This window comes from Rutidosis leptorrhynchoides, chromosome 4 (assembly GCF_046630445.1).
Source record: "Rutidosis leptorrhynchoides isolate AG116_Rl617_1_P2 chromosome 4, CSIRO_AGI_Rlap_v1, whole genome shotgun sequence".
Lineage (NCBI taxonomy): Eukaryota > Viridiplantae > Streptophyta > Magnoliopsida > Asterales > Asteraceae > Rutidosis > Rutidosis leptorrhynchoides.
In genome coordinates, this window is record NC_092336.1 from 458,215,832 (window position 1) to 458,225,215 (window position 9,384).

Here is a 9,384-nt window from a genome sequence, read left to right on the forward strand (position 1 = left end):
CGTTCAAGAACATTTGTTTGACTTTTAAATCAAAATACTTTGACTCAGAAATTGGAACGTGATAGAGAGAATTGAGTTTTGAAAACTTGCAGATAGTTTAAATGAAAGATTTGTAACCTAACTGCAATAAAGGATTTTAAAATTAAACTCTAATTCGATGTTTTGGAAAAATGGATGAAGAATATAGACGGGTTCTTTATTTTCTGTTTTATTTTTATAATTTTAATGAGTACTGGGTATCCATGAGTAAATGAACGAATGCTTCTTCTTATAATTGATCAAACTTATTGTAATGTTTGTTGAGGTCGACTGGTAACCAATACCGACAACAAGGACATGAAATTCCTAATCAGAAAAATAAAGAATAAATAAATTGAAATGGCTAACAGCATTCTGGACTAAATCTGTACTAATATTCGTTTGTGTAATTGAATTAGGGATAAAAACAAAACAGATTACAGTTTGAGGGATACGTGAAACAAACTCAGGTCCCAATTCGTACGTGATTTCCTATTTTATATAATTTTGTTTATATAATTGTATTTTTATAAATATCTGTATAATTATATATATATATATATATATATATATATATATATATATATATATATATATATATATATATATATATATATACAACTTGTCTTATATTTTATTTAACTGTTTATATATATACTTGTATGAAATTAGAATGTTTTGAAAATAACAAGTGTATATATATTTATACCATCAATAACATTTTATAATAATAATAATATGATATTAATAATAATAATAATAATAAATTTAATCAAAATAACTAATTATATTTAAATTACATCTAATTAATAATTTTAATCATCCTTATAGTAATATTTATTTTTAAGTATTTATTTTGATAATCATGATCTTAAATTTATTAAAATTTTAATATTTAACATTTGTTAATATTATTAATAATGATTTTAATAATAATGAAAGTGGTAATAATATAATTGTCATTGCTATTATATTTTTAACTTGTTATTATATCATATATTATATATGTAAGTATGATTACATTAATAATGTTTTATGTATATAATTGTTATATATCTAGTTACTATATTATTTCATAATAAAAATAGATATTATAAATTTCAACACATAATATTTATTTCTTTTATATATATATATATATATATATATATATATATATATATATTACAATATAATATTTATTAATAACAATCATATATATATATATATATGTGTGTGTGTGTATATATATATATATATATATATATATATATATATATATATATATATATATATATATATATATATATATATATACAATTTCATTATACTTAATTATTTTGTATCTTATTTTATATACTTAATGCTAATGTTTACATTATATTTTACAATTTTAACTTATAATATATATTTACCTTTATATAGATATATCTATACATATTTATTTACAAATAATTGTTCGTGAATCGTCAGAAGTAGTTAAAGGTCAAATAAATCCATCTAAGCAGTTCAAAAATTTTAAGACTCATTATTACAGACTTTGCTTATCGTGTCGAAATGATATAAGATTAAAGTTTAAATTTGTTCAGAAATCTCCGGGTCGTCACAACGTACACGATTGAGAAGTATAAGGCACGTTTGAGAATTAGGGTTCATCGCTCAGTGGAGTTTTTGGGGAAGAAGAACGCACCGGTACGAACAAATCACACACCACTTTTAGATCCATGTACACATAATTACCTATTACACCCTTAATTATACTTAGAATAATAATATAAGTTCAACTCCCTAGATTAATCTAGGGGTATAAGTGTGAGTTTATGAAATAAAAGTGTACTAGATCAAAAAGTGGTGTGTGAAGATCATCCCCCCAAACGAAATAATGTGTTACATAGAATTACTATTGAAGACCCAAGAACTTAGTCCATCATCTTTAGGCCCAATATTATAATTAAATCATGCCCAAGTAGCTTAGTTCACTGACCTAGTTCAACTTAACAGAATCTGTTAGATTTAACAAGACTTAACAAAGAGTTAGGTTTTGCAGTTAAGTTTCTAACGAAGAGTCAATAAATATAACGATTTTTGTTAAAATCTAACCAAGTTTTCAGTAGTTCATGTATTTGTCAGACTTTTCAGATTGACAACCAACCATTATCAATGGAACACAATAAGAAATCTCAAACACTATGAATCTTTTCGATCACTTAAATTCAAGGAAAGAGATTTAAAGTGATTGTGATGACGAGGTTGATGTTTTTTAAAGACACAGATTTTGTACTTAAAATGACTGCACAACTAGGACACTCATGGCCTATTTACTTTTTCCTGCATTGAGTCATGTGTTCATTTGCCTCTGTTTGGGAAGGGGTGTCTGATTCTATGTCCTCTAGAAACGAGTCAATTTTCAGATAAAGTGACGGATTAAATGAAACATATTTCAAGTACTGAATTAATAGATGTACAAAAAACTCATTAAGTGGAGAGTAAACAAGCCCTCAATATTGCTCACTATCTCAAGAATCATTGTCTACCAAAATTCAGACGCTTCAAGCACAAAATAAGAAGCTACAATAAGAGAATGATTAGCTCAAATTAAAAACTTTCTATTAAACTCAGAAAATTTTGACTCTTGAGGCAGAAAATAGTCATCTCAAGTTAGATATTCCTAAATCAACACTAATACCAACAATGATGCCAATGGGTACACAAGTCATAATTCTGGAATGCACCAAGCCACATATTTTAGGATACAAATATTATTTTCCCACGGTTGATAAAAAGCTTCCTTCATCAAAGTTCCCAAGGTTACTCAACCTCACAAACCTGTTTCCCACAGACAACAAAGTTATTCCCATTACCAAAGTAAAACAAATCAGCCGTATTGGAACCTACCTATGGGAAATATGGGAAACTCATCGGATTCGAGATCGATACGGTTGATTTTCTCATAAACTAAAGTGTAACAACCCGACTTTTTCCGTTTACTATCGTTACTTGTCCGTTGAGTATTTAACGGTGTTTACTTAGACTTATGTGTTTAATAGAATTAAATGCATGCTTATTAGAGAGATTCTTGAATTAATATGTTATATTAATTTATGAACTTATTTCGGATAGCGAAATAACTAGGAAACGTCACGATTAAGAAAATCGCCTAGAAAGCTTTTCAGTTTACGGAACTCAGAAAAACGATGAAATAATTATTTTTAATAATTATTGACTTTAAGAGAAACTTATTTAATTTATTATTTATTTAATGAATTAAGTCTGGTGATTGCGTTTCAACGACTAGTTAATGTTCCGGAGACCCGGTACGGTTAACGGCATTCGAAACGGACCACGCACACATGAGTAATTAACGAAAACTGAGCCCGAGACCCCCTAAAAGGGCCATTCGGCCTAACCCTTTCCCAAACCCCCCTAATGGACTAGTTTTGATTAATGGGTCATTAGTTGGATCAAATTGAGGCCCTAACTCGATATATAAAAGGCTAGAGCACTTGAGGAACCCTCCTTTTTTTTTTCTTGGCCTATACCCCCTCCCCTCTCCCTCTCTTTGGCCTTCGGCCATCACACAACCACCACCACCCTCAAAAGTTGATTTTGAAAGAAACCCCGTGCACGAAAGACGTTCCTTTGATCGCTCTACACGCGTTAGTGTAAACAATTTGTTCGATTGAGGTATAATTGCAAACCCTAGTTTTTATAAATCTGAATTTTGTTCAATTACTTAGTGTATTAGAGTCTAGTGCTCAATTAATGGTGTCTTGTGTTGATAACTATCGTTTGATTGCTTAATTAACGTTGTTTGCATGAAAAAACGAATTTGTTTCTTGTAGATCTGATAAAATTGACATGAGAACTGATATTGTAATATGTTTAATTGGAAAGATATCGAAAAGTTATTAATTTTATGTAGAGACCCGTCCTAATCCATCCGGACGAAGTCCATATCGATTACAAACGATTCACAACAGTTGATTACATCGCGAGGTAATTGACCTCTATATGATAAATTTTACAAACATTGCATTCATTTTTAAAAGCCAAACTTTCGTTACATCGACAGTTGACAGGCATGTAAAGCATTTCATAATATATCCAAATATAATTGACTTAATAATAATCTTGATGAACTCAACGACTCGAATGCAACATCTTTTGAAATATGTCTTGAATGACTCCAAGTAATATCTCTAATATGAGCAAATGCACAGCGGAAGATTTCTTTCGTACCTGAGAATAAACATGCTTTAAAGTGTCAACCAAAAGGTTGGTGAGTTCATTAGTTTATCATAAAGAATCATTTCATAATTTTAATAGACCACAAGATTTCATACTTCCATTTATCATAATCATACGTCCCATGCATAGAGACAAAAATATCATTCATATGGATTGAACACCTGGTAACCGACATTCACAATATGCATATAAGAATATCCCCATCATTCCGGGATCCTCCTTCGGACATGATATAAATTTCGAAGTACTAAAGCATCCGGTACTTTGGATGGGGCTTGTTGGGCCCGATAGATCTATCTTTAGAGTTCGCGTCAATTAGGGTGTCTGTTCCCTAATTCTTAGATTACCAGACTTAATAAAAAGGGGCATATTCGATTTCGATCATTCAACCATATAATGTAGTTTCAATTACTTGTGTCTATTTCGTAAAACGGTTATAAAAACAGCGCATGTATTCTCAGTCCTAAAAATATATATTGCAAAAGCATTTAAAAATGGATTAATGAAACTCACGCATATAAATCAGTTTTAGTATTTGTATCCATTTCATAAAATAGTTATAAAGCAGCGCATGTATTCTCAGCCCAAAAATGTAAAGAGTAAAAGGGATCATATGAAACTCACGCATATAAATATTGTAAAATAGTTAATAAAGCATTTGCATGTATTCTCAGCCCAAAAATGTATATAAAAAGGGAATAATGAAACTCACAATACTGTATTTTGTAGTAAAAATACATATGACGACATTGAACAATGCAGGGTTGGCCTCGGATTCACGAACCTATATCAAGTATTAACACATTATAGTATAAATCAATTAAGTTTATATATTTGTTATGTATTAATTATTCTTATAATATATTATGATACTTATTTGATATTTAATTAATGTTATATCAATAATATTAGTTGAAACATAATTTTATGTAATATTAGTATATTTTATGTAATAATATATTTACATATATATCTTTTGTTTTGTAAAATTAATAATTGTAGAAATACCTAAGGATAATAATAATAATATTAATAATAATAATAATTTTTAAAAGTATAAAACTACCTTAGGAGTCAGTTTTAAAAAAACTGCACCAAGCCGGGCTCGAACCCGAGACCTCTCGCTCACTCATCAACACCCTTAACCATTCCTCCATTTCAGTTTTTCTGATTTATAATACAAACCCAAATACTTATCTATTACATGTTTCAACCCACTTCATCTTCTTCACCAAAATCTAAACAATCAAACAACTTCATTCTTAATAGTCAATCATCAAAATGGTTTTAGGACTTCTAAACAAACATGAAACAAAAAATAAAAATGTGTTCATGATATAAAAAAAATGAGAAAAAAAACAAAAAAATCCTACTGCTTGCTGGTAGCCAAGAAAAAAAAAATTTTGTTTTCAATTTTGAATTCGTTTTGGACAATCTTTACAACATGAAACATGTTTCAAATCATTCCTAAAAACTATTGAAATCGTCAATTGAACTTAAAACATCAAAACAAGCTCTAATTTCTCCAAGAACAAAACAGTTGACTTTTGACAATTTAACTTTGACTCGCAAATTCGAATTCGTTATCAAGAATTGGAACTTGAGATTTTGCAGGAATTTTAAGTAAATGATTCCTAACAACTCTACATTTTTAGTTTTTGAAATTTGTTTCGAATTCACGTTAGTGTATATCACTGTGAAGAACTCAAGAACTCAAAAATTGATTTTTAGATTAAGAGTGTTATAGGTTATGATTACAACATGAATTGTGTTGCAAATCATTCCTATAATCTTTATGGATCATCAAATTAACTGGAGATATCAAAACAAACTCGAATTTGATTCAAGAACACTTAGTTGACTTTGAAAAACCAAAACTTTGACTCTCAAATTAGAAATTAATAGAAAGAATTGAGGATTGAAAACTTACAGATAGTTTAGATAGACGATTTCTAACATGACTGCATTATTACATTTTGAAAATTTGTTCTAAATCAAAATATGGTGAAAAAGATGAATGTACAGAGTGTCGAGCTTATTTTCTGGGTTTTCTTTGTTTTCAACTCAAATTGCAGTTTGTAACTTATATAGAGTGATTAGGTACATGATTTAACAGTTAAATTGATTTTCAATTGATTTGTGAAGTAGACTTGTAACAAACTGGAGACATGAAGTACGTAAATTATTTTCAAGTGAAGAAAAAGAAAAAAAATTGATAGTTACTTCTAACAGAATGGGATTCCCTATTTTTATTTTTAATAAATATTAATAGTAAATACCCTAATAATATTAATAATAATTCTAATAAAATAACTAAATAATATCATAAAAATGATAATAAATAAAAATAAGAATTCGTTTAAATCATAAATAAATTTTAATCTTAATTATCTTGTACATTATTTTACATTTTCAATTCAAATGATTATTTTGTATTTTATTAATACAACTTAACATGCACTCTTATATTTATATATGTATATATATTTACATATTTATTTACACACAATTGTTCGTGAATCGTCGGAAATAGTCACAGGTTAAATGAATCTATATAAATAGTTCAAACATTTCGAGACTCAACATTACAGGCTTTGCTTATTGTGTTGGAACATATAAAGATTAAGTTTTAATTTGGTCAGAAATTTCCGGGTCGTCACAGTACCTACCCGTTAAAGAAATTTCGTCCCGAAATTTGAGTGGAATGGTCATGGCTGACAATAAGTATGTTTTCATGACGTATCCGAGCTAGAAATTAGAGTTTTATCATCAGTGAGTAATATAGGTAAAAAAAAATTTGATTACGCGAAGAGTATAATCGAAGCTATCGCAAGAGAGGGAACTGATGACGTAGTTATGATTGATTTTCGGAATTCATGGAATTTAAAGAAAATCTTCGTAATAAGATTTGGTTCTTCGGCGATATAGGAAATCAGATCTTCTTTGATTAAATGCAATAATATGTTTCGATTGCTCTGTCGGATATTTTACTATAAATCCACTCCCTTCGTTTCCTTATTTTCACAGCTCACACCTTCCATTCTTTCTCCCCTGATTCATATTTTTAAAGCATTCATTAATATGCTCCATCCAGTTCTGATCCTTGATATACTCTTAAATTTCATATCTGTCATTCTTCTCTTTCATCTACCACCGGAGGATTATATTTACTTCTACTATTATCTTGGGGTTATAGTGTTTTTAATTTTCCCGTGCCTTTACGTGGCAATACGTATTGATATGCACGGTTTGTAATTTATGTGTTGTTGTCGAGCTTTATATTTTCTTTATATTCAAGAGTTCCATACTTTCGTCTCCTCTTCCCGACATCAAGTCAAGTGAATAATGGTCCGGAATTTGTAGATATGGATTTTGAAATGAACATAGTTAATGTTCTAGAAGGAAATCGTAATGGCACGATCTTGATTTTTCAAATTACTAGAATATCTGAAAAGATAGAACTATTAAGAATATATGTTCTTGATATACTTGGAGATTGGGTAGAATGTAAGAGTCGTGTAACATGGCACATGATGACGTTATAATCTGTGAATCATCACGTTCCATTAGAAACTCAACATGACTTACTGTAATATAATCACGTTGATCAAGTGTCATTATATTATACTAACTCATGCATCAGTTCCCAACATTACTTCAATAACATTCATATTTCAAGCTCGAAAGTTTACAGAATATAGAAACTAACAGTTTCTATATGATGTAACACTGATAGCACGAAGAGATTAATGATTTCAGATAAGAATTGTTATGAAAATATTCTCGGAAATATCAAAGATATTTATGATGATATTTTCAGAATTTCTGAGATCGAATGTTGATGAAGAAAATCCTTTCGCAAGGATTTAGAATAAATAAGGAGCAAGATATTCACTAAAGACTTCATCAGAAACAGAATCATCAGGGTTCTTTATGTACAAGTTTAGTCCTTGTGATTTGCTCAGAGTCTCCTTCATGGTTTGCTCAATTCGTTTTTCAGTACCAAACTTCCTTTTGAGCTTTTCCAATGTATCTTTTTTTTATCAAACTTTTGACTGTTAAAATCATCCATAGTTTTTGTTGCTTCATTCAACTTTTCAAAATTTAGAGCATTAATTCACAGACTGGGTGCTTTTCTGAATTTCAGAATGGAAGATCATAGTTCTAAGAGATAAATGTTATATGGATACATATAACTGTTGATGTGAAAACGTTGCAAGACTCAAAATACAAATTTGCTGATTCCCGATAATTGGTATGTCAGTTCTCGTTACTAGATGCGGATGAGTATATGATAGGGTTTCAATGAATAAATATAATGATTTGTCAGAGAGATTTAAGCAAAAAAAAAACAACGAGGCTGCTGGTACGTCTTCTGGTAATTTGGTGGAATATAAAAGAATTCTCCGTTATAAAAAGGGTAATTGTATATATCAGGATTATACTAAGGCTACTTCGAATGAAAAGTCGAAGTTGACTTGCTGGAGCTGTGACAAAATTGGCTACTTTGAAAAGGGATCGCAAAGTTATTTTTGCTAATAAATGCCAAAGGATCTGATGCGGCTACGTGTTAAACTTTTACTCAGTTGCCGAGAGTTTCTCAGGTGCATAACTATATGCATAAACCTTTCCTTCCGTAGATGAAGTGCGGTTGATTCATCCTATCGATTGAGGTGTTTTCAAGAATCATGAAAGGTTTGAACGCAGATTGTAATCGTCAAGATACAGATGAGGTTTAAGATGAGATCAAGTGGCAAGCTTGAAGATATGTTTAGTTTCATATGTTATAATCAATATTTTAATTCATTTTAATTATCCAATGTCGACAGTCCATATTTGATAGTCCACAATTAACAGTCCGATAATACATATATAGCTTAATATATAATATCCGAATTAATTAATACGTATCGGGACCCGTGTACATGTCTCAGACTCGATCACAACTCAAAGTATATATATTATTATAGAATCAACCTCAACCCTGTATAGAGAACTCGATCATTACTGCATATAGAGTGTCTATGGTGATTCCAAATAATATATATAGATGCATCGATATGATATGTCAAAACCTTGTATACGTGTCCCGATATTTAAAGTGCGTAAAATAAATAACAGGAATTAAATAACGATAAC